This window comes from Cololabis saira, chromosome 23, assembly GCF_033807715.1.
Source record: "Cololabis saira isolate AMF1-May2022 chromosome 23, fColSai1.1, whole genome shotgun sequence".
In the NCBI taxonomy this organism is placed as follows: Eukaryota; Metazoa; Chordata; class Actinopteri; order Beloniformes; family Belonidae; genus Cololabis; species Cololabis saira.
In genome coordinates this window covers 31,788,238-31,802,286 of record NC_084609.1, presented here as the reverse complement: position 1 = coordinate 31,802,286, position 14,049 = coordinate 31,788,238, and the positions used below count along the sequence as shown (strand labels likewise).

Here is a 14,049-nt window from a genome sequence, read left to right as displayed (position 1 = left end):
TGTATAACACACTTGAGGGCACGTTACGGTTCGGGCTGAATTAACTGCCGAAGGAATGGCATAAATTGCGCCAAAGTGACACGATTAATTCAAAATGGCTGACTTCCTGTTCGGTTTCGGCCATGTCGCCAAGAGACTTTTCTTTAAGTTGTGTACTGATACAGGTGTGTAGCGATTTTCGTGCATGTACGTCAAACCGTATTGTGGGGCTTGAGTCACAAAGTTTTCCGGGGGGCGCTGTTGAGCCATTTTGCCACGCCCATTAATGTAAACCATTAAATATCAAATTTTTCGCCAGGCCTGACTTGCATGCAAAATTTGGTGACTTTTTGGGCACGTTTAGGGGGGCAAAAAGGCCCTCCTTTCGTCAGAAGAAAAAGAAAAAGAAAAAGAAAATGAAAAAGAAAAAAAAAATTCCTACATATACAATAGGGCCTTCGCACGCAAGGTGCTCGGGCCCTAATTATTCAAATTCAGTTTCTAATGGCACATATTTCTGCCCATAAACCCATGCGTGCAGAGCACAATGGATTAGCAATCCATCGCCTTAACCACTCGGCCACCTCGTCAAGTGCTCATTAATCTAGTCCCTAATCAATTTCTGCTAATTAAATTAGTGCCTACTCAACTTCTACGATTACTTATTTAACTAGCCATTATTCAACTAGTCCTGATTAAACTAGTCATCGATGATCGATTCAACTAGACATCAATGTGTGCTGTCTACACCTGTTTATATAGTGGTCTCTGTAGTCCAACAACCAACAGTCATATTTACATAGAACTGTTAGTTCTCCTGTTAATGGTTCATTAATACTAATATATCTGCACTTGTTTTACCTTTGACAACATATCGGTGTCTCACATTTCCCTGTTCTTCATCCTTTCTTTTCTGTCTCACTCCTCTTCTTGCTCTAACCACCTGTTTTTCAGCAGGTAGGTCTTCTCTCTGAAAGGGGGGTTGTTCCTTGCCAGTGTTTGTTTGACAGTTTTTGGTGGTCATGCGATTGGTCTCCGGAAAGCACCTAGCTTGTATTGTATTGATGCTTTACTATATAAACAAAATGTAGCTTACAGGTAATGCTACTGAGCATCTTAGGTTATTTCAAGCATAGACAGCATCCGGCCATGTTGGGGTACCACCACTGCATAGTAACTCCAAGGAACACCTCAAAGCACAGGAGATTCAAGCACGACGAGGATGGGATTTGAACCCATGCGTGCAGAGCACAATGGATTAGCAATCCATCGCCTTAACCACTCGGCCACCTCGTCTAGTGCTTGACAACCTAGTCCCTAATCAATTACTGCTAATTCAATTAGTGCCTACTCAACTTGTCATCATTCAACTACTCCTTATCAAATAGCCCTCATTCATCTCACCCTTATTTAACTCGTCCTTGCTCATCTAAAACTCATTCAACAAGTCCATACACAACTAGCCCTCATTCAACTCTTCTTTATTCAATTAGTCCTCACTCAACTAGTCCCAATTCAACGATTACTTATTTAACTAGCCATTATTCAACTAGTCCTCATTAAACTAGTCATCGATGATGCAGTTCAACTAGACATCAATGTGTGCTGTCTACACCTGTTTATATATTGGTCTCTGTAGTCCAACAACTAACCAGGTAACAGTCATATTTACATAGAACTGTTAGTTCTCCTGTTAATGGTTCATTAATACTAATAAAGCTGCACTTGTTTTACCTTTGACAACATATCGGTGTCTCACCTTTCCCTGTTCTTCATCCTTTCTTTTCTATCTCACTCCTCTTCTTGCTCTAGCCACCTGTTTTTCAGCAGGTAGGTCTTCTCTCTGAAAGGGGTGTTGATCCTTGCCAGAGTTTATTTGACAGTTGTTTGGGGGTCATGACATTGGTCTGAAAGCACCTAGCTTGTATTGTATTCATGCTTTACTATATAAACAAAATGTAGCTTACAGGTAATGCTACTGAGAATCTTAGGTTATTTGAAGCAAAGACAGCATCCGGCCATGTTGGGATACCACCACCTCATAGTAACTCCAAGGAACACCTCAAAGCACAGGAGAAGCAAGCACGACGAGGATGGGATTTGAACCCATGCGTGCAGAGCACAATGGATTAGCAATCCATCGCCTTAACCACTCGGCCACCTCGTCTAGTGATCGTTAATCTGGTCCCTAATCAATTACTGCTAATTCAATTAGTGCCTACTCAACACGTCATCATTCAACTACTCCTTATCAAATTGCCCTCATTCATCTCACCCTTATTTAGCTCGTCCTTGCTCATCTAAAACTCATTCAACAAGTCCATACTCAACTAGCCCTCATTCAACTCTTCTTTATTCAATTAGTCCTTACTCAACTATTCCCAATTCAACGATTACTTATTTAACTAGCCATTATTCAACTAGTCCTCATTAAACTAGTCAACGATGATGCAGTTCAACTAGACATCAATGTGTGCTGTCTACACCTGTTTATATAGTGGTCTCTGTAGTCCAACAACTAACCAGGTAACAGTCATATTTACGTAGAACTGTTAGTTCTCCTGTTAATGGTTCATTAATACTAATATATCTGCACTTGTTTTACCTTTGACAACATATCGGTGTCTCACCTTTCCCTGTTCTTCATCCTTTCTTTTCTATCTCACTCCTCTTCTTGCTCTAGCCACCTGTTTTTCAGCAGGTAGGTCTTCTTTCTGAAAGAGGGGTTGTTCCTTGCCAGTGTTTGGGGGTCATGCGATTGGTCTCTGGAAAGCACCTAGCTTGTATTGTATTGATCAATCAATCAATCAATCAAATTTTATTTATATAGCACCTTTCGTCCAAGTACATGAAATACAAGGTGCTTTGACATTGTGATTGAAAAATAAGCATAATAAACAAATAAAAACTGGGAGACCAAAAAGATAAAAACTGGGAGACCAATGCACCCTGACATACAATATAAAATATATAAAATTTATAAAGAGATAAAGGTTCAAGGATTAAGGCTAAAAAAAATAATCAGTTCACAACAATAAAAATAGTAAAAACATTATAAGAGATAGATAAATAAATAAAACAGATACCTTTAAAAAATTTTAAACGGAATAAAACTAAAACTATAAAATGTGATGCTACATAAAAGCCAGACCAAAGAGATGAGTTTTTAATCTACGTTTAAAAATGTCCACATTTCCAGCTCCTCTCAGATCCTCCGGCAGGCTGTTCCACAGTTTTGGAGCATAGTGGTTAAAAGCAGCATCACCAAATGTTTTAGTTCTACTCTGTGGAACAGCTAGAAAAGAAGAGCCAGAGGATCTGAGGGGCCTTCCTGGTTCATAGAATAAAAACATTTCTGAAATATACTCTGGCGCAAGCCCATGTAGCGCTTTATAAACTAATAAAAGAACTTTAAGAAGATGCTTTACTATATAAACAAAATGTAGCTTACAGCTAATGCTACTGAGCATCGTAGGTTATTTCAAGCATAGACAGCATCCGGCCATGTTGGGATACCACCACCACATAGTAACTCCAAGGAACACCTCAAAGCACAGGAGATTCAAGCACGAAGAGGATGGGATTTGAACCCATGCGTGCAGAGCACAATGGATTAGCAATCCATCGCCTTAACCACTCGGCCACCTCGTCTAGTGCTTGACAACCTAGTCCCTAATCAATTACTGCTAATTCAATTAGTGCCTACTCAACTCGTCATCATTCAACTACTCCTTATCAAATAGCCCTCATTCATCTCACCCTTATTTAACTCGTCCTTGCTCATCTAAAACTCATTCAACAAGTCCATACACAATTAGCCCTCATTCAACTCTTCTTTATTCAATTAGTCCTTACTCAACTAGTCCCAATTCAACGATTTATTATTTAACTAGCCATTATTCAACTAGTCCTCGTTAAACTAGTCATCGATGATGCAGTTCAACTAGACATCAATGTGTGCTGTCTACACCTGTTTATATAGTGGTCTCTGTAGTCCAACAACTAACAGTCATATTTACATAGAACTGTTAGTTCTCCTGTAAATGGTTCATTAATACTAATATATCTGCACTTGTTTTACCTTTGACAACATATCGGTGTCTCACCTTTTCCTGTTCTTCATCCTTTCTTTTCTATCTCACTCCTCTTCTTGCTCTAGCCACCTGTTTTTCAGCAGGTAGGACTTCTCTCTGAAAGGGGCTTGTTCCTTGACAGTGTTTATTTGACAGTTGTTTGGGGGTCATGCGATTGATCTCTGGAAAGCACCTAGCTTGTATTGTATTGATGCTTTACTATATAAACAAAATGTAGCTTACAGGTAATGCTCCTGAGCATCTTAGCTTATTTCAAGCAAAGACAGCATCCGGCCATGCTGGGATACCACCACCACATAGTAACTCCAAGGAACACCTCAAAGCACAGGAGAAGCAAGCACGACGAGGATGGGATTTGAACCCATGCGTGCAGAGCACAATGGATTAGCAATCCATCGCCTTAACCACTCGGCCACCTCGTCAAGTGCTTGTTTATCTGGTCCCTAATCATTTACTGCTAATTCAATTAGTGCCTACTCAACTCGTCATTATTCAACTACTCCTTATCAAATAGCCCTCATTCATCTCACCCTAATTTAACTCGTCCTTGCTCATCTAAAACTCATTCAACAAGTCCATACTCAACTAGCCCTCATTCAACTCGTCTTTATTCAATTAGTCCTTACTCAACTAGTCCCAATTTAACGATTACTTATTTAACTAGCCATTATTTAACTAGTCCTCATTAAACTAGTCATCAATGATGGCGCTTTGGTTACCATTTCTTCGTCATTGGTTGTCCTGCAGTTTGATTGGATGCTGTCGCAACGTGGATCTAATTTGATTGGATGCTTTGCCAGCTCGCAAACACACACACACACACACACACACACACACACACACACACACACACACACACACACACTGTGTCAGCACCGCTTCTCTGGAAGTTTGAAGTTCCTCTCGGAGTATCTGCAGGGAGAGAGCGGCCTCGGGGCCAGGTGTCTTGCCTTGTGGGGTCGCTGCTGCTCTGTCGGCCATGTTGAGGCTGCCTCGTGTGAACGGAGTTATATATTGCCGTAACTGTGTCCCTTGTTGTTTCCCTTTTCGTGCGGGCATATAACAGTTCTGTTACCAATAGGGAGCGGAGACCGGACCAGGATGAGCGGTTTTTAATGGATAATTATCCTCATTATCATATTCAATTGTATGTATTTGAGGGAGGATTGAGCGGAATGTTGTGCTCCCGCATGTGCGCTCAAATCCACGTTTATTGTGATGTTCAAAGAAACGTGCATTGATTTGGGGCGTACGCACAGTTTTGAAAAACGCAAGAATTACACGCACGGATTCACATTGAAATCCACGCACTCTTTGTACATGAGGCCCCTGGTCCAGTCGGTGGTAGAGAGGGTGAAGGAAGAAGGTCACTGGCATCTGACCCAGAATCACTATTGACAGCTCCTGAAAAGCCATGGTAGACCCAGAACAAACATGAGGACAACGTTAATTTGGTTACAGGCAATAATCTGATTGCTGTTGTCCATCTAAATATAGTTTATGGTAGGGATACTCCACCTACCTTAATGTGATTATCACTAACTGAAAATACTAACTTGATTAGTTTAATGTTGCTATTTACATATACATTTCTTAATGCAACTCTTTCCTCCATCTGATTATTTTGGGAGTATTGTGGTCCATGTAAATGTAGTCAGTTGGAGCCTCAGCTGAGGTAAGAATGGTTCCTTGGAGTCAGACCACAGCAGCTGTGTGTCGTTAGCCCGTTAAGCTGTGGTTGGTCAGAACTGGTCCCTGGCAACATTTAAAAACTCTCAGCTGTGCTGACTCCTTTACTTCTGACTTTCATTATGAAGACTGCAGGCTTCTTCCTGAGGTTTGGTACAGTCTTGGTTGGAAGCAACTGTTTCCAGTTGGTTCTAGAAGTTTCTGATGTTGTGTTCTTGTTTTTCAGGGTTTCCCTCTGTGTGTTGTTGATTGTGGAGTCATGTGGGATGCATTTGAAGGGTAGGCTATGGTTTACTGAAGACATGGCATGTGTAGTTGTATCACACTCAGCTTAAATCTTCTGTTTTCTGTCCCCAGGATCAAAATCTCACCAACAGAGTGGTGGTGGCAGCGGTGCTGGTGGCAACTTTGCCTCCTACCAGGGAGCACCCACAGGTCACTCAGCACCAGTATTCTACAGTGCCCCTAGACTGGTATCTGCACCAGTATTTGTCCAAAACCCTAACCCCCCTCAGCTTGTTGGCTACACAACTCCAGTAGGGAGCAGCCTGGACTCAGCTGCACCTGCTGTGGGATACTATGTTGGTAGTGGGTCTCCTGTGCCCCTTCAGGCAGGAGCTGTCGGTACTGGGTCACTTGTGCCCCTTCAGGCAGGAGCTGTCGGTACTGGGTCACTTGTGCCCCTTCAGGCAGGAGCTGTCGGTACTGGGTCACTTGTGCCCCTTCAGGCAGGAGCTGTCGGTACTGGGTCTGCTGTGGCCCTTCAGGCAGGCGCTGTCGGTACTGGGTCTGCTGTGGCCCTTCAGCCTGGCTATGTTGTCTCTGGTTCTTCTGTACCCTTTCAAGCAGGAGCTGTTGGTTCAGGACCGGCTGGAGCTGGTCAGTCTTCTCTACCAAATAAGTCTGATGCATGGTACTAGTCTTGTGGTTTGGTACTGTATCCTGACTTGTTTCTCCACAGAAACCGAGTGGGCTGTTCCTCCCCGAAGCTTGACTGCAGAAGCAGCAGATGATGCCCAGACCATGGATGCCAGTGACTTTCTCCCATCACCCCCTCTACCACCACCTGAACCGAGCTTCCAGGCAGGAGAAGCTGCCAGTATTATGAGGGAAGCTGAACTTGGCAACTTCCAGCGGCAGACGGAAGAATTTGGCTATCCAGCTGACCAACTGGGCCAAGGGCAGCAGGGATTCACAAGTGTGGTGGTTCCCCAGTTTGGTGTGGGTGGTTTCTCGGCTTCCCCCTATCCAGACTTTGACTACAAACTCCTGTATGGCCTGTACCCTCCTGGCACCCAGACTACCTTCAGCCAGCACCATGAGAAGGGCAAAGACTACTCACAGGCCGTCCACTACTTGACAGAGCATGCTTCTGACGACCATGGTTCTGTGCAGCAGAAAAAGGTCTTCCAAGCTGCCTCCTAGACTTCTGCAGGAAATGCTTAGGTGTCTCAAGGCTGGCAGAAATATGTCCTCTGCATAAAAGATTCTGATCAGCTTTGGCCAATAAAGATTTTAACTCATACATGGCTTTGTGGAATGCTTATTTATAATAAAGGTGATACAATGCTGTTGACTGATGTAAACCAAATTTAACAATGTAAAATGAAGTTGTAGGTTACTCTTCCTCCCCACATCAATGCGTGTCCTGAAAGTCTGACATTACAAGCCATATCCTGAGGTTGGTAGCATTGCTGTGCAGTCTAAGCATGGATTTTGCTTAGACCTTCACTTGCAGAAGGTTGGCGGGGCCTCCACATGGCCATGGTTCCTGGGGAAAGTGTTGTAGACCCATATGGGACTGCTTAGAATTATGACCACATTGCAGGTAAAAGGTGGTTTGTGGGACATGACTAAGAAGCAAGAATTCCGCCCAGTTGCAAAGCTCACCTTTTGAAACTTGCACAGGTTTAGTCAAACAGGGAGCGGCTGATGGCTCTAAGCCTGCAGGCAGACAGCTGCACGAGTTTCACCAATACAGCAAACATTGCCACAGTACATGGTATACTACCACACTGGAGCATCACAAGTGAGCAGGCAATGGCTCAAATTTTCATGACGGGGGCTTCTCCACAAGGCTATGCTACATTTCAAACAATGTTGCTGGTTTTTTTAAAACTGTTAAAACCCTAACTTGCTTGACTGAAAGGCCTTATCAGGGCAGGAATGGAAAAAAGGCACGGAAAAACTTGAGATTTCTGGTCTCCTGGATTGTGGATTATCTCGCCAAGAGACCAGGTTTTTGAGGCTCAACGGCTACACATCAGACACCATGGCAAATTAACTCTAACTGAATCAGCACTCCCTTTGTGGCACAACAGCAGGGTGGACCAGACTTCCCTCTGCCACTTCTTCCAGCTCATTTGGGGGGATCCCAGGGTATTTCCACACCAGCCGAGAGACATACTCCCTTTAGCGTGTCTTGGGTTCTCCTCCCAGTGGGACATGCCCAGAAAACCTCATCAGGATGCATCCTCCCCAGATGGCCGATCCCCCTCATCTGGCCCCTCTTGTTGAAGAGGAGCAGTGGCTCTACTCTTAGCGTCTGTAGGATGGCCAAGCCTCTCATCCTATCTCTAAGGGAGTGCCCAGACACTCTATGGTAGAAACTAATTTCTGTCGCCGGTATCCGCTTGTTTTTTTCTGTCATTACCCATATCATCTGGAGTCACGGGTAGCTAGGTAGACACATTCTTCTGTCTTCTGCTGGCAGTTGCCATGTTCAGCTTCCTTCTTACACCTGAGATATCTCCTACCTGGAGTACAGATCCAGTCGGTGGTAGAGAGGGTGAAGGGAGAAGGTCACTGGCATCCCTGAAGGGGTACAACTGACCCAGAATCACTATTGACAGCTCCTGAAAAGCCATGGTAGACCCAGAACAAACATGAGGACGACCTTAATTCGGTTACAGGCAATAATCAGATTGTTGTTGTCCATCTAAATATAGTTTATGGTCGGGATACTCCACCTACCTTAATGTGATTATCACATACTGAAAATTCTAACTTGATTAGTTTAAAGTTGCTATTTACCGTATTTTCACGACCATGCGGCGCACCGTGTGAAAAGGCGCACCCTCATTTTTGTGTGTCATTTTTGGATTTAAAATACACATACGGCGCACCGACCCAAAAGGCGCAGTCTACAGACATGGAGCTGCACACACGCGCGCCGCAAAACACACACACCCGCTGCAGAACACACACACAAGCACACAAGTGTGCTTATTTAAAAATAGAGCGGGAGCAAAACTTAGTTTGATTGTATTTTATTTCAGTTTTTACATTAATCAAACCCTTCAAAGTCCTCATCCTCTGTTTCTGCATTAAAGTGCTCCGCTAATTCAGCTGCGCCAGTCCAAATTTCCTTGGTGTCAGTCACTTTCTGTGCCGTGCGGCCCCTCGGAAATGCCGGCTTTTGCAAAAGCCCGAACAACAGTCCCAGCAGACACATTAGCCCACGCATGATGTGTGAAAAAAAAAACACCGGGTCGCCACACATAGACCTGCCTCAGCCACTTGATCATCATCCCTTCATCCAGCCAGCCCTTTTCATTCGACTTTATAATGACTCCGGCTGGAAAAGTCTCTTTAGGCAAAGTTTTTCTTTTAAAAATCAACATAGGCCGCAGTTTCGGTCCATCAGCGTGGCAGGCAAGCACAACAATAAATGACGACTTTTCATACCCCGTTGTGCAGATATCCGCAGCGCGGGTCCCGTCCATCCACCGCGCGGGTCCCGTCTATCCACCGCCCTGGTCCCGTCTATCCACCGCCCTGGTCCCGTCTATCCAGTTGTTTGGGGGTCATGCGATTGGTCTCTGGAAAGCACCTAGCTTGTATTGTATTCATGCTTCTATATAAACAAAATGTAGCTTACAGGTAATGCTACTGAGAATCTTAGGTTATTTGAAGGAAAGACAGCATGCAGCCATGTTTGGATACCACCACTGCATAGTAACTCCAAGGAACACCTCAAAGCACAGGAGAAGCAAGCCCAACGAGGATGGGATTTGAACCCATGCGTGCAGAGCACAATGGATTAGCAATCCATCGCCTTAACCACTCGGCCACCTCGTCTAATGCTAGTTAATCTAGTCCCTAATCAATTACTGATAATTCAATTAGTGCCTACTCAACTCGTCATCATTCAACTACTCCTTATCAAATAGCCCTCATTCATCTCACCCTTATTTAACTCGTCCTTGCTCATCTAAAACTCATTCAACAAGTCCATACTCAACTAGCCCTCATTCAACTCGTCTTTATTCAATTAGTCCTTACTCAACTAGTCCCAATTCAACGATTTATTATTTAACTAGCCATTATTCAACTAGTCCTCGTTAAACTAGTCATCGATGATGCAGTTCAACTAGACATCAATGTGTGCTGTCTACACCTGTTTATATAGTGGTCTCTGTAGTCCAACAACTAACCAGGTAACAGTCATATTTACATAGAACTGTTAGTTCTCCTGTTAATGGTTCATTAATTCTAATATATCTGCACTTGTTTTACCTTTGACAACATATCGGTGTCTCACCTTTCCCTGTTCTTCATCCTTTCTTTTCTATCTCACTCCTCTTCTTGCTCTAGCCACCTGTTTTTCAGCAGGTAGGACTTCTCTCTGAAAGGGGGTTGTTCCTTGACAGTGTTTATTTGACAGTTGTTTGTGGGTCATGCGATTGGTCTCTGGAAAGCACCTAGCTTGTATTGTATTGATGCTTTACTATATAAACAAAATGTAGCTTACAGGTAATGCTCCTCAGCATCTTAGCTTATTTCAAGCAAAGACAGCATCCGGCCATGCTGGGATACCACCACCACATAGTAACTCCAACGAACACCTCAAAGCACAGGAGCAGCAAGCACGACGAGGATGGGATTTGAACCCATGCGTGCAGAGCACAACGGATTAGCAATCCATCGCCTTAACCACTCGGCCACCTCGTCTAGTACTCTTTAATTTAGTCCCTATTCAATTACTGCTAATTCAATTAGTGCCTACTCAACTTATCATCATTCAACTACTCCTTATCAAATAGCCCTCATTCATCTCACCCTTATTTAACTCGTCCTTGCTCATCTAAAACTCATTCAACAAGTCCATACTCAACTAGCCCTCATTCAACTCTTCTTTATTCAATTAGTCCTTACTCAACTAGTCCCAATTCAACGGTTACTTATTTAACTAGCCATTATTCAACTAGTCCTCATTAAGCTAGTCATCGATGATGCAGTTCAACTAGACATCAATGTGTGCTGTCTACACCTGTTTATATAGTGGTCTCTGTAGTCCAGCAACTAACCAGGTAACAGTCATATTTACATAGAACTGTTAGTTCTCCTGTTAATGGTTCATTAATACTAATATATCTGCACTTGTTTTACCTTTAACAACATATCGGTGTCTCACCTTTCCTTGTTCTTCATCCATTCTTTTCTATCTCACTCCTCTTCTTGCTCTAGCCACCTGTTTTTCAGCAGGTGGGTCTTCTCTCTGAAAGGGGGGTTGTTCCTTGCCAGTGTTTATTTGACAGTTGTTTGGGGGTCATGCGATTGGTCTATGGCAGTGTTTCTCAATCCTGGTCCTCGTGGGCCCCTGTCCTGCATGTTTTAGATGCTACCCTGCTTCAGCACACCGTGATAAAAGTACCTGTGTCATCAACAGAGCTGTGCAGACCTGGGTGACAAGCTAATGAGGACCTTTAATTAGAATCAGGTGTGTTGGTGCAGGGAAACATCTGAAACATGCAGGACAGGGGACCACGAGGACCAGGATTGAGAAGCATTGGTCTCTGGAAAGCACCTAGCTTGTATTGTATTGATGCTTTACTATATAAACAAAATGTAGCTTACAGGTAATGCTAGTTAGCATCTTAGGTTATTTGAAGCAAAGACACCATCCGGCCATGTTGGGATACCACCACCTCATAGTAATTCCAAGGAACACCTCAAAGCACAGGAGAAGCAAGCATGACGAGGATGGGATTTGAACCCATGCGTGCAGAGCACAACGGATTAACAATCCATTGCCTTAACCACTCGGCCACCTCGTGTAATCCTCATTGATCTATTCCCTAATCATTTACTGCTAATTCAATTAGTGCCTACTCAAACCGTCATCATTCAACTACTCCTTATCAAATAGCCCTCATTCATCTCACCCTTATTTAACTTATCCTTGCTTATCTAAAACTCATTCAACAAGTCCATACTCAACTAGCCCTCATTCAACTCGTCTTTATTCAATTATTCCTTACTCAACTAGTCCCAATTCAACGATTACTTATTTAACTAGCCATTATTCAACTAGTCCTCATTAAACTAGTCATCGATGATGCAGTTCAACTAGACATCAATGTGTGCTGTCTACACCTGTTTATATATTGGTCTCTGTAGTCCAACAACTAACCAGGTAACAGTCATATTTACATAGAACTGTTAGTTCTGCTGTTAATGGTTCATTAATACTAATATATCTGCACTTGTTTTACCTTTAACAACATATCGGTGTCTCACATTTCCCTGTTCTTCATCCTTTCTTTTCTGTCTCACTCTAGCCACCTGTTTTTCAGCAGGTAGGTCTTCTCTCGGAAAGGGGGGTTGTTCCTTGCCAGTGTTTATTTGACAGTTTTTGGGGGTCATGCGATTGGTCTCTGGAAAGCACCTAGCTTGTATTGTATTGATGCTTTACTATATAAACAAAATGTAGCTTACAGGAAATGCTACTGAGCATCTTAGCTTATTTCAAGCAAAGACAGCATCCGGCCATGTTGGGATACCACCACCGCATAGTAACTCCAAGGAACACCTGAAAGCACAGGAGAAGCAAGCACGACGAGGATGGGATTTGAACCCATGCGTGCAGAGCACAATGGATTAGCAATCCATCGCCTTAACCACTCTGCCACCTCGTCTAGTACTCTTTAATTTAGTCCCTATTCAATTACTGCTAATTCAATTAGTGCCTACTCAACTTATCATCATTCAACTGCTCCTTATCAAATAGCCCTCATTCATCTCACCCTTATTTAACTCGTCGTTGCTCATCTAAAACTCATTCAACAAGTCCATACTCAACTAGCCCTCATTCAACTCTTCTTTATTCAATTAGTCCTTACTCAACTAGTCCCAATTCAACGGTTACTTATTTAACTAGCCATTATTCAACTAGTCCTCATTAAACTAGTCATCGATGATGCAGTTCAACTAGACATCAATGTGTGCTGTCTACACCTGTTTATATAGTGGTATCTGTAGTCCAACAACTAACCAGGTAACAGTCATATTTACATAGAACTGTTAGTTCTCCTGTTAATGGTTCATTAATACTAATATATCTGCACTTGTTTTACCTTTAACAACATATTGGTGTCTCACCTTTCCCTGTTCTTCATCCTTTCTTTTCTATCTCACTCCTCTTCTTGCTCTAGCCACCTTTTTTTCAGCAGGTGGGTCTTCTCTCTGAAAGGGGGGTTGTTCCTTGCCAGTGTTTATTTGACAGTTGTTTGGGGGTCATGCGATTGGTCTATGGCAGTGTTTCTCAATCCTGGTCCTCGTGGGCCCCTGTCCTGCATGTTTTAGATGCTACCCTGCTTCAGCACACCGTGATAAAAGTACCTGTGTCATCAACAGAACTGTGCAGACCTTGGTGACAAGCTAATGAGGACCTTTAATTAGAATCAGGTGTGTTTGTGCAGGGAAACATCTGAAACATGCAGGACAGGGGACCACGAGGACCAGGATTGAGAAGCATTGGTCTCTGGAAAGCACCTAGCTTGTATTGTATTGATGCTTTACTATATAAACAAAATGTAGCTTACAGGTAATGCTACTGAGCATCTTAGGTTATTTGAAGCAAAGACAGCATCCGGACATGTTGGGATACCACCACCTCATAGTAACTCCAAGGAACACCTCAAAGCACAGGAGAAGCAAGGACGACGAGGATGGGATTTGAACCCATGCGTGCAGAGCACAATGGATTAGCAATCCATCGCCTTAACCACTCGGCCACCTAGTTTAGTGCTCCTTAATCTAGTCCTTAATCAATTACTGCTAATTCAATTAGTGCCTACTCAACTCGTCATCATTCAACTACTCCTTATCAAATAGCCCTCATTCATCTCACCCTTCTTTAACTCGTCCTTGCTCATCTAAAACTCATTCAAAAAGTCCATACTCAACTAGCCCTCATTCAACTCGTCTTTATTCAATTAGTCCTTACTCAACTAGTCCCAATTCAACGATTACTTATTTAACTAGCCATTATTCAACTAGTCCT

At 43.2% G+C, this 14,049-nt stretch overlaps 9 non-coding genes across 9 annotated transcripts; all 9 read right to left on the bottom strand.

The window, feature by feature from the left end:
* Positions 1 to 1,193: 1,193 nt before the first annotated feature.
* On the bottom strand, positions 1,194 to 1,275 carry trnas-gcu (transfer RNA serine (anticodon GCU)). The gene has a single exon. It is a non-coding gene; the product is annotated as a tRNA-Ser (tRNA).
* Positions 1,276 to 2,064: 789 nt separating this feature from the next.
* trnas-gcu (transfer RNA serine (anticodon GCU)) lies at positions 2,065 to 2,146 on the bottom strand. The gene has a single exon. It is a non-coding gene; the product is annotated as a tRNA-Ser (tRNA).
* A 1,402-nt stretch (positions 2,147 to 3,548) lies between these two features.
* On the bottom strand, positions 3,549 to 3,630 carry trnas-gcu (transfer RNA serine (anticodon GCU)). Its single transcript has one exon. It is a non-coding gene; the product is annotated as a tRNA-Ser (tRNA).
* Positions 3,631 to 4,413: 783 nt separating this feature from the next.
* Positions 4,414 to 4,495, bottom strand: trnas-gcu (transfer RNA serine (anticodon GCU)). The gene has a single exon. It is a non-coding gene; the product is annotated as a tRNA-Ser (tRNA).
* Positions 4,496 to 9,760: 5,265 nt separating this feature from the next.
* On the bottom strand, positions 9,761 to 9,842 carry trnas-gcu (transfer RNA serine (anticodon GCU)). Its single transcript has one exon. It is a non-coding gene; the product is annotated as a tRNA-Ser (tRNA).
* Positions 9,843 to 10,633: 791 nt separating this feature from the next.
* trnas-gcu (transfer RNA serine (anticodon GCU)) lies at positions 10,634 to 10,715 on the bottom strand. Its single transcript has one exon. It is a non-coding gene; the product is annotated as a tRNA-Ser (tRNA).
* Positions 10,716 to 11,739: 1,024 nt separating this feature from the next.
* Positions 11,740 to 11,821, bottom strand: trnan-guu (transfer RNA asparagine (anticodon GUU)). The gene has a single exon. It is a non-coding gene; the product is annotated as a tRNA-Asn (tRNA).
* A 779-nt stretch (positions 11,822 to 12,600) lies between these two features.
* On the bottom strand, positions 12,601 to 12,682 carry trnas-gcu (transfer RNA serine (anticodon GCU)). The gene has a single exon. It is a non-coding gene; the product is annotated as a tRNA-Ser (tRNA).
* A 1,024-nt stretch (positions 12,683 to 13,706) lies between these two features.
* On the bottom strand, positions 13,707 to 13,788 carry trnas-gcu (transfer RNA serine (anticodon GCU)). The gene has a single exon. It is a non-coding gene; the product is annotated as a tRNA-Ser (tRNA).
* Between the last annotated feature and the right edge of the window lie 261 nt (positions 13,789 to 14,049).